Genomic DNA, 11,814 nt, shown 5'->3' on the forward strand with positions numbered 1-11,814 from the left:
GTCCCTTGACTCTGGCGCTGGAGATGAAAGCCACCACAACTTTAAACATCCAGACAAAGGCAGGTCCCATTCGGCCGGACAACCCCCCTGCCCCCCCCCCTCTCTGCTCGGAGACCCGCGGCCCCCCACTCTCGCTTTGGCGAGTGACAGGTTTTGTAGTCGCGGTCGCTCAAAACCATCTGCAGAGCAGGCGAGAGAGGCCCTGGGCAGACAGGGAGCGGGAGGGGGCTGTCATCATGCGCACGCATATGCATATGAATTCCTCAGAAATTCTCCACACAGGCGCGGCGCACAATGGCCAGCAGTACGATGACACTTGGGGACAAAACAACGCGCGCCCTCTCTCGCTCGGCCCCGGCGCTTTATTAATGTTGCGGAGGGAGAGGGGAGAGAGGCGCGATCCATCTTCCTCACTCGCGCGAGGATGATGCGCGTCGACACTGCAAGCACGCAGCGGAGTGCGGTCTGGGCTCCGACTCGCATCCATTATTCGCGAGCTCCGCGCCGCGTATGACACGCGGCTGCGACCGCGCACCGAGAAGACAGAGCGAGAGAGAGAAGGAGCGAGAGGAGGAGGAGAAGAAGAAGAGAGAGAGAGAGAGAGCTGCCCCGGCGCGAATGCGCTCCGCGTGGGTCCCTGTGTCCCCGCCGAAGGGGTCGGGGTTGGGGGTGCGCGCTGACTGCTGGCGCCGCGGGTAGGGGGGCTCGGGCCGCCCGCGGCTGGGAGTGTTTGGCGGTGGCCTGGGGGTGACGCTCCCATCGGGGGGGATGGGGGGGCCAGGCGAGGGTTGGGGGAGGGGTGGTGGGGGGGGGGGGGGCAGCCGGCCTGTTGGGCCCGAGTCGCCACCACCGGGCCACCGGGCCACTCGCCCCTTTGTCTGTGCGCGGGGTCGCAGGCTCGGGCCCGCGGGACGTGGGGCCGCCGCCGCCGCCGCCGCCTCGCCGCGCTGCCATTGACTTTGCTGCTTCAGCTGCGCTGATGTCAACCGCGGCAAGAGCCACCAACAGATGGCAACTTTATCTGCGCCGTGCGTGGGGCCTTTGAGGCGGGAGGACAATGTCCTCCTCCCTCCCTCGATCAAAACACTCGACAAAGGGGGACAAAATATGAGCGGACGCCGCGAGTTGCCTTCCGCGCCAGCGTCCGGCTCCAGTTCGACTCCGCGTTGTGGGGAGCGGTGGCGCAGTGGTTCGCGCTACGCTGCGCTACGAACCCGTCGGCCCGAGTTCGATTCCCGCTCACGGCCAACGCCAGCGACGATTATCAAGCCAGCCGAGGGCCTCCCGTAGGTCGACTCAGCCTCAAATCAGTACCTGGGGCGATGTGTAAACATCGTCACTGGGGAAACAAAGGCGGCCAGGCGTGGTGTTGGCCACCCACCCACTCGTGTGCCGTGCCGCCCTTCGTAGATGTTCGCTAACAGCACTTGTCCCGACAGTCTGACAAGGTTATACGGGGGATATTTTTGTGCGGGGTCACAGTTTGTGGGGGTCACCGTGTGTGGGGGTCACTGTGTGTGGGGGTCACGGTGTGTGAGGGTCACTGTGTGGGTGTCACTGTGTGGGGGGGGTCACGGTGTGTGAGGGTCACTGTGTGTGGGTGTCACTGTGTGTGGGTGTCACTGTGTGTGGGGGTCACTGTGTGTGGGTGTCACTGTGTGTGGGTGTCACTGTGTGTGGGGGTCACTGTGTGTGGGTGTCACTGTGTGTGGGGGTCACTGTGTGTGGGTGTCACTGTGTGTGGGTGTCACTGTGTGTGGGGGTCACTGTGTGTGGGTGTCACTGTGTGTGAGGGTCACTGTGTGTGGGTGTCACTGTGTGTGGGTGTCACTGTGTGTGGGGGTCACTGTGTGTGGGTGTCACTGTGTGTGGGTGTCACTGTGTGTGGGTGTCACTGTGTGTGAGGGTCACTGTGTGTGGGTGTCACTGTGTGTGGGTGTCACTGTGTGTGGGGGTCACTGTGTGTGGGTGTCACTGTGTGTGGGTGTCACTGTGTGTGGGGGTCACCGTGTATGGGGGTCACGGTGTGTGAGGGTCACTGTGTGAGGGTGTCACTGTGTGTGGGTGTCACTGTGTGTGGGTGTCACTGTATGTGGGAGTCACTGTGTGTGAGGGTCACTGTGTGTGGGGGTCACTGTGTGTGGGGGTCACTGTGTGTGGGGGTCACTGTGTGTGGGGTCACTGTGTGTGGGTGTCACTGTGTGTGGGTGTCACTGTGTGTGAGGGTCACTGTGTGTGGGGGTCACTGTGTGTGGGTGTCACTGTGTGTGAGGGTCACTGTGTGTGGGGGTCACTGTGTGTGGGGTCACTGTGTGTGGGTGTCGCTGTGTGTGGGGGTCACTGTGTGAGGGTGTCACTGTGTGTGGGTGTCACTGTGTGTGGGTGTCACTGTGTGTGGGTGTCACTGTGTGTGAGGGTCACTGTGTGTGGGGGTCACTGTGTGTGGGGTCACTGTGTGTGGGTGTCACTGTGTGTGGGTGTCACTGTGTGTGGGTGTCACTGTGTGTGGGTGTCACTGTGTGTGGGTGTCACTGTGTGTGGGTGTCACTGTGTGTGAGGGTCACTGTGTGTGGGGGTCACTGTGTGTGGGGTCACTGTGTGTGGGTGTCACTGTGTGAGGGTGTCACTGTGTGTGGGTGTCACTGTGTGTGGGTGTCACTGTGTGTGGGTGTCACTGTGTGTGGGGGTCACTGTGTGTGGGTGTCGCTGTGTGTGAGGGTCACTGTGTGTGGGTGTCACTGTGTGTGGGTGTCACTGTATGTGGGGGTCACTGTGTGTGGGGGTCACTGTGTGTGGGGTCACTGTGTGTGGGGGTCACTGTGTGTGGGGGTCACTGTGTGTGTGTGTCACTGTGTGTGGGGGTCACTGTGTGTGGGGGTCACTGTGTGTGGGGGTCACTGTGTGTGGGGTCACTGTGTGTGGGGGTCACTGTGTGTGTGTGTCGCTGTGTGTGGGTGTCACTGTGTGTGGGTGTCACTGTGTGTGGGTGTCACTGTGTGTGAGGGTCACTGTGTGTGAGGGTCACTGTGTGTGTGTGTCGCTGTGTGTGGGGGTCACTGTGTGTGGGGGTCACTGTGTGTGAGGGTCACTGTGTGTGTGTGTCGCTGTGTGTGGGGGTCACTGTGTGTGGGGGTCACTGTATGTGGGTGTCACTGTGTGTGGGTGTCACTGTGTGTGAGGGTCACTGTGTGTGGGGGTCACTGTGTGTGGGTGTCACTGTGTGTGTGTGTCGCTGTGTGTGGGGGTCACTGTGTGTGGGGGTCACTGTGTGTGGGTGTCACTGTGTGTGGGGGTCACTGTGTGTGAGGGTCACTGTGTGTGTGTGTCGCTGTGTGTGGGGGTCACTGTGTGTGGGGGTCACTGTGTGTGGGTGTCACTGTGTGTGAGGGTCACTGTGTGTGTGTGTCGCTGTGTGTGGGGGTCACTGTGTGTGGGGGTCACTGTGTGTGGGGGTCACTGTGTGTGGGGTCACTGTGTGTGGGGGTCACTGTGTGTGTGTGTCGCTGTGTGTGGGGGTCACTGTGTGTGGGGGTTACTGTGTGTGAGGGTCACTGTGTGTGGGGTCACTGTGTGTGGGGGTCACGGTGTGTGGGGTCACTGTGTGTGGGGGTCACTGTGTGTGGGGTCACTGTGTGTGAGGGTCACTGTGTGTGGGGTCACTGTGTGTGAGGGTCACGGTGTGAGGGTCAGTGTGTGTGGGGTCACTGTGTGTGGGGGTCACTGTGTGTGGGGTCACTGTGTGTGAGGGTCACTGTGTGTGAGGGTCACTGTGTGTGGGGTCACTGTGTGTGAGGGTCACGGTGTGAGGGTCAGTGTGTGGGGGTCACTGTGTGTGGGGGTCACTGTGTGTGGGGTCACTGTGTGTGGGGTCACTGTGTGTGAGGGTCACGGTGTGAGGGTTAGTGTGTGGGGGTCACTGTGTGTGGGGGTCACTGTGTGTGGGGTCACTGTGTGTGGGGTCACTGTGTGTGAGGGTCACTGTGTGAGGGTCAGTGTGTGGGGGTCACGCAGTGACTTGTATGGAGACGGGAGACCCTGCCAGAAGCTGGCAGCTCGGGTGCAGTTTAATATAAACGAGTTCATGAAATGCGTTTCTTTAGGTATGTGCGCGTTGCTATATTCAGCCTCGTCTATAACAACAACAATGTAGTCGTAGTCGTCATTCTTCAGAGGCGCCTCAACAGTCCGAGTTCCTTAAAACATGATTTGGCGAGTGAGTGAGGTAGGGAGCGAGGGAGCATTGGGCCAGGTGGCTCAGCAGGGGAGCGAGGGGCTCGCAATCGACGGTTGCGAGTTCAATTCTGGTTGGGGTTTGACTCAGCCTAACATCATGTTTCCGGGATCGGCAAAATGAGTACCACTTTGAATGGGAAACCATCTTGAGAGCCACGTGGCAACGCCCATTTTTCTTCTTTCGTACGGCTGTTGGGGTGCAGAGCAACATCTACAATTTCACATTTCGGTGGTGAAGCCAAATAACCGCGTGCGGAGCAGCGGAGTGTATCGCTGCGATGTCCCCTTCGCAGTCGCGCAGCTAGCGTGGGGTCGGCCTTGGCCCCTCCTGGTGGCCAAAGCGACGTGTTGGGGTCCCCATTGACAACCACTACAAGACATATTTTCAACAGTGTAAAAGAACACAAACGTATTTAAAACGCGGTTTAAATGTATTTTTTAACGAAAATGCTTTCATTTACGTTCCACGTTTTATTTAAATTTAATGCAAATCAAATATTGGGGCCTCACCTGACCGATTGCCGAACCCCCTGAGCCGATAATGTCGTTACGACGCCACTGCTGCTTCGTTTCGTGGATCGAGCATTGCGTCGTTCTATGTTGCATGGTCTGATCTGGATGACCACAGTCGCACACCACTGGAGAGGTTTTTTGTTTGTTATCAACGCCCATTACTTGCTGTCGATGGTCACGGACTTGCGGGCCGCGACGCTGCCGGTCTGCGTGGACATTCTCCATTCCCAGGTTGAGCACAATTCGCCTTTTGGGTTTTGCCGGGCATCTCCCGGTGTTGGCGCCCCCTGCCAGGAGGATGAATGCGTCTCGCGGGACACTCGGGACCCATCAGGAAGGCCAGGAGGGTCGGGCTCCAGGGCGTGTCGGGCTCTTCAATCGGGTTGATTTTTTTGCATTACCGGTAACCGCATGAAAAAATTATCGGTAAAAACCGGTTTTTAGTTTTCCACACGTATAGACGCGTCACGTTAGCTGTTAACTAAGAAAAGGAGCTGCCGTGCGTGGTGTAATGGTTCGCACACGAGACTATCAATCCACTCCATCTCCCGGCGGCAGTTGAAAAAATGGTGCCATCTTATATTTCGCTGTCCACCCAAACAGTATAAATGACTGATCGGCAGGTAGCGTGTGGTTGGGTAAAGTGTGGGTACGTTCACCTCTTCCCAAGAGATGGAAGAGTAGACCAAATACCTTACAGAGCTCCCTCGAATGGAGGCTGTTTCGCCAGCAGTGTCGTGAGTGGGGCATTATAGGGGCTACGTCTTAATTTCTTCACTGAGAAACGAGGGCAATAAACCACGGCGGTAGCTTTTTGGCGGCCGTGCCGTTTGTAGGTTCGCGTACGCCACACATCTTTTTCATTGCTAAATCACCACTGGAAAATGTTGCCGGGTTCCTGACACTTGTAACCGAAAATCGATCATGGAAACGGTTACCGGCTTAGCAGCCCTGTGCCAATCAGGCGTTTGTTTCACTTTGCGTGCTCGTGTTTGGTCGCTGCAACGTGGCGCTGACGTTCCCCGTTCGCTTTCGAATTTATTCCTGCACGGTTTCCATGCCGCAGCCTGCGCCCCTGCCCCCCTCCCGGTGGTAAGTTCTGACCCCCCCACCCCCACCCAACGGGGCCCCGCGCTCATTACAGCCGCTGGCCGAGCGCACGCGGCGACCACAATGGGACGATGATGACGGAGATGCGCGCGTCCTCGGGGCCACCGGCTCGACTCGGCATTCATCTCTGGCCGAACAAATGTTTGAAAAGGACAACGTTAGTTTTACCTTTGTAAAAAGCAACAAGTTGCCCCGAATAAAGAGAGGCGCGCCCATTGAACGCGGGAGAGATTAGCGGAGCGGCGTGCGGGAGCGCCGCCGCTCCGAGCCGCGTCTGAGCCGTGAAGAGGCGCGCGGCGCTCACTCGGTTACCTCCACACCCCCCCCCCCCCGGCAAAGGGGGCAGAAGCAGCGCTTTGTGCCAAAGGGCAGCGGCTCTTGTGTGCCCCCCCATCCCGCGCCCCAGGCAGAGGGATTCTCAACCTCCTCGCGGCCACACAGCCCCCGCTCTCCCTTGCGAGACGAAACAATCACTCGCGTCGTGCGCGCGGACAATGCGAGCACGAGAATCAATGCAGTGGACAATGACTCCTCCCTCTGTCTGTCCCTCCGCCCAAAAAAGATACAAAAGTATTTTTTAACACATCCCATCAGCCACGCTGCCCTCTGGGAGTGCATAATTTCAGCTTCATTGGTTTAAAACAAGAAAACACTGGACCCGTTTCGACATCTAGTGTCTCATCAGCAGAGCCACGCTTGCTTAAAGCAATGCCGGTGAACTGTCAGATGTTTATATGCAAGAACCCTTTCTGATAGATATGGGTCCTAGTTCAATTCAACACTGTTTTCATTCGGATTAGATTATTTGGATTCGATCACGTAATTATCTACTCTTGCGAATGACGTCACGTGATCTTTAGCATTCACTGTGAAGCAGGAGGAGACGCGTCGTATTTTACCTTTAATCCTCCCACAGCATTAATAAGGGCGACCGCTGGATTCCAACCGTGAGCCTCTACAACAAGCGACGAACGCGCTACCGATGGGCCACGTCACCACCAGACCAAGTGTTACAAATAAAACGCGTTGCACAACGCCTTTGTAGAGTCTCTGTCGTGGGAGAGACACGCGCGGAGGGATGTGGATCCAGCGTCTGTTCCGTGGTCTTCCCCGAGAGGAGCGCGCTTCTCTTCGCACTGCGCTCGTCTTGAAGCCACGGGCGCAGTGGACACCTCACCCCCCCCCCCTCCTCTCTTTACTCCACCGCCCTCTTTCCATGACCTCTCATCGGTAATCCTATTCCTCTATGCAACCTCCTCTCGCTTCCCATTATCGTGTCATTATTTGGTGTTTTTGTGTCTCCGTTTGGTGTCTTTGTGTCTCCGTAGAGTAAGGCAGGGTGACAGTGAGGCAGAGTGAGCGTGAGAGTGGGACGGGGTGAGGGTGGGTGTGAGGCAGCGTGAGCGTGAGAGCCAGACGGGGTGAGCGTGACACGGATAAAGTGAGACAGGGTGAGAGTGGGACGGGGTGAGGGTGAGGCAGCGTGAGTGAGAGCGAGGCAGGGTGAGGGTGATACAGGATGAGGAGTTAGCAGGAGGGAGTGTGGGGAGCAGGACTGACGAGAGAGGGTGGGGGAACGTGGGGACGCGGAGACCGAGGGACGCCAAAAGGGGCCGTGCGGAGCCACGGGTTGCCATTCCACAAGAAGCCTTGAGTTCGCGAGAATAAGGGTGCGAGGGAAGATGGGCGAGTAGAGGAGGCGGGTGAGGAGGGTGTAAAGTGGGTGAGGAGAGGAGGTGGGTGAGAAGGAGGGTGGAAGGTGTGCGAGCAGAGTAGGTGGGCGAGGAGGAGGGTGGAAGGTGGGTAAGGAGAGGAGGTGGCTGAGGAGAGGAGGTGGCTGAGGAGGTAGGCGAGGAGAGGAGGTGGGTGAGGAGGTGGGCGAGGAGAGGAGGTGGGTGGAAGGTGGGCAGGCAGGAGGGAAGGCTCAGGCTGCCCGCTCCCACCGCGCCTCCCGCATCGCGCTGCGCGAGTGGGCGGCGCGGCGCACGGCGCCTTTGTCCGCCTCCATTGAGCCGTGCCGCTCCCGCTCGCCGCGTTACGCATGCGCGCAGCCTGCACTTGCCGCTCCGGGCAAAGTTTGAGAAAGTTTGGCAAAAGTTTCTCAAAAGTTTCCCAACTCCGCGGGGGTCCCGTTTTGCGGTGCTCGCCGGGGTCCCGAGGCCGGAGCCGGCTCCTCGGGTGCCCCAGGGACCCCCGGCACGGAACGAGGCCGCGCCTTTTACGCCTTTTACGCGCGGGGGGGGAGCGCGGAGCGAGGCCGCGCGGCGCGCGCCGCGATCCTCTCGGCCGCCGCCTCAGCCTCTCGCTCTCCCCCCGCCGCCTTTGTTCTACGATAAAGTGAAAGCGTTTCTAGCAAAGGGCAACATTTAACCGTGTCTACTACCTCTCGCTCTATAGTGCACTTGAGCTTGGCAATCTTACTGTGAAAAAACTCCCCATCATTGAACGGCGTCGTCCGCACCTGTGCTCCGTGCATTCACGGGGACACAAAAACAGCGCGTTTCTTTCTGCCCTAATTATTCAAAGCCCGCAGTGGCCGAGGCCAGCATGTTGTGGTCTGTTCCTCCTTCCAAATGTTTTCTACAGATCCGCTGATGCTCATTGTTAGCGCTCGCCAAAGCCCCCACGCTCCCTTTTAGCGCGAGTGAGTGCGCGGGCTCTCCTGCTCTCAATCGCAACATCTGCTTAATCGTAGCGGATCAAAATATGGGGACACAAAACACATGTAATGGTTGATTTGTTAAATCCTGGTAATGAGTTATTAACAAGGGGGGACAATGGACAGTATGGTGAGTGCCTTATGGTAGCGGAGTGACTCTGTGAAACGCTTGACGGCGCGTCCGTGATAGATGGGGAGCTGGGTGGCGCGCCAGGTGATGGTAGGAAAATCAATGCGGATTGCTCGAACACAGAGGAGACTTTTCTCCACGTGAAAAATTGACGAACATAAAATGCAATTGGCCCCTAGCGAGGCAGAAGGTCTCTGAGTGCGATTGTGAGCGCGCGCGGGCGCAGAGAGCGACAACAAAACGCGGCGCGCGGGGTGAGGGTCGTGCCTCACCGGAGCGCCCATCGTGAGTGTAGATCGAAAAAACGCCCGTGTTTTTATTAAAACACATGCCTTGCTTTATTATTGACATATTGTGCAAAGACAATAGTTAATGGTACATTAAAGACGGACAAACCATGCCAACACGTCTTGGACTTTGTAAGAGCCTCTCGCTCTCTCTCTCTCCCCCGCGCTCTGCTTGTTTAGGCAGCTGCACCCGGCCCACGTGACGCGCCGAGCGAGGCTGCGGCTCCAGGTGCTACCAGCCCGGGTGGTGTGGTCGCCCGGGTGGTGTGGTCGCCCGGGTGGTGTGGTCGCTCGTATGGGATTCTGAGTTTGGGTGTGTTGAATCATTATGAGTGATGTTTGGTGGTTGTCTGAATTAAGTGGCGGTCTGGGTGGTGTCGTGGCCCAAGTGAATGCGGTGGACTGCCTGGTGCGGTGGCCTAGAATAAGTGCTGATCCGGGTGGTAGTGTGGTAGCCCTCGTGGTTTCTGTAGCTGTGGTGATGTGGTGGCCTGGATTTAGTGGTGGTCTGCGTGGTGTGGTGGCTTTGGTAGTGGGATCATCCAGGTGATATGGTGGCCTGGATTTAGTGGTGGTCTGTCTGGTGTGGTAGGCCGGGTGATGTGGTGGATACATGGATTGTGTGACGCCTTGGGAGGTGTGTGGTAATGCTCGTGGCGAGGTGGTTAAGATCGCGTGTAGCATGGGCGATGTAAAGGTGTGAGTGGTGTGCTCATGTATGTGGCGTGGTCATCTGGACGGGGTGGAAGCATGGGTGCACTGCGGCACTGGATATGGTTTGGCGGATTCTTGTGTGGTGCGGTTTCTTTCTTGCTTTGACAATGTGCGTAGAGGGATGGATCGAGTGCTATGGCTGCGCGAGTGGTGGCCTGGGGCGGTGTGGTAGTAATGCGTGGTGTGGCGTGAAGAGTCATGTGGTAACATGGCGTGTGTGGTGGCCCTGAAGGGTTGTGGTTTCCGGCAGGGATTGATGGTCTGGGCGGTGGTGTGGTGTTCGGTGCTACGGAGCCTCTCGGCAGCCCGAGGTTTTGTGGCCGAAAAGGCGGTCCCATTGAAAGCCGTGGCATTTGGCCAGTGGGTTGACTGTGGTGGTCGACAAAGACGAATTTCGCCAGGTGGCCAAGGTGGGTGCTGGGATTCTGGGATTATTGTGAGAGTCCTGAGAGCTGGGGGTTGGAGTAGCGCGCGGGGCTGGGCGGGTGGATGGATGTGGGGGGTGGAGGTCGGCTTGGAATGGGGGCACCTGTTGGCGAGAGTCCCCGCGTCGTGGGAAATGGGTCTCGCCTCTGCTTCCATGCGGGAGCCCCGCTCTCAGAGAGGATTCAGGCCCTGGGACCTGGCCAGGAGGACTCCTCCCATGGGGGCGGCGGTCTCCATATGGCCCCGCGTCGCAGCAAGGCGCGCTGCTTGGTTTCCGAATGACTCATGGTGGCATTGGCGCCGTGAGGATCACGTCAGGGCGCAATGATCGTGACGAGCTGCCTTCTGTTACAACATTCACTGCACAGTGAAGATTTCCATCGTATTTCGGTAAACTCCCACCCCGGTAATTCTACGAATTGTGGTTCAAGTTTCGTTCAATGCTGACATTTATTCTCGAACGTGGCACGGTGCCTCCCGTAAGCTCCGCGCGTCGCGAGGAAACTCGAGGTCGCGCCCGGCTGGCAGCTCGTGAGGAGCCCAGCCTCGCGCATCGCCGTGTGCGAGCCCGGTGCTGCTCGTCCCCTCGCACCTCCGCAACACTGGAAGCGCGTGCAGCCAGATCCCTTGTTCTTACAACATCCGCGTGGTAGTGAGCACAATACACACACAGAGTTTTGGCTCCCTTGTTCGTAGAGTCGTCACACTGGGATGAGCGGCAGCAACATGGTGGGCTTGCTGGCGTGGCGCTCTAGGGGTTAGGACGTATTCTTTAAAACGTGATGAACGCGGAGTCGTGTGGATGGGGCGCGAGCAGTGAGATCGTCTGCATTCATCGTGGCTACTGCTGCTGCGTTCGCGCTGCTCAGTGTGGGGCGATGCTGCTGCTGCGTGAGCCGCGGTGCACACGAATTACAACAATAATGATTATTGTATCGTAATCATAACGCGGCTGGGGCGTTGGAGGGGTGATGCCCTCGCTTAATGCGCGCCGCGTTCCGTCGCCGCCGCTGCGCCGCACGGCGAGCGGCGACACCGCGGACTCGTGGCTGTTGTGGATGTCGCAGCCTGGCGTGCGCTAGGAAGTATAGGATGTCTTCTTGGGGCGATGAACATGACTCACCGTTTGTCGTAGAGGTTCGCGAGTCATTCCGACAAGCCGCGCTAGTTAATACTATTAACGAGAACAATTTATAGTGGACGATACAGATCCAATGACGTCAATCGAAAGGAGTGTCTGCGTCACGGTCCAAATTTGTCAAATTACGCCGCAAATCACTCAATTGGGAGAACATGTGCAGCAGCGAACTTCGGCGCCTACTGGCCGACTCACGGACGCTTGCAGGCCCCAGGTGCTGGAAGTCACCTTGATGCCACACAGGAACAGCTACCACTGCGGGTGTCCTTTCAAATGTATTGAGTTTAGATGCAGCGCGAGTCACTTGTCGCGTGTAAATCCGAGCGACGTGCGATGAATGCCGCGTGTCCATGCGGCGCTACCCTGGCCACTGGGGCTGGCGCGGTGCGGAAATCACGGCAGGCACCGACAACTCACAGAAACCCCATTGGCTTTATTCAGAAAGCATTGAATTCCGTCGCGGAAGTACAGCAGATATTGCACTAGGTGCACTCAAACAGCATTCATTTATTTAATGACATCACTATAAATTATATTCCTTAAATACTCAGTTAAATACCAGTCGCATAAACGCTGCACATTCATAAATAACACTGTGACCTTA

This window comes from Lethenteron reissneri, chromosome 20, assembly GCF_015708825.2.
Source record: "Lethenteron reissneri isolate LAM-NWPU_2019-01 chromosome 20, ASM1570882v1, whole genome shotgun sequence".
Taxonomy (NCBI): domain Eukaryota; kingdom Metazoa; phylum Chordata; class Hyperoartia; order Petromyzontiformes; family Petromyzontidae; genus Lethenteron; species Lethenteron reissneri.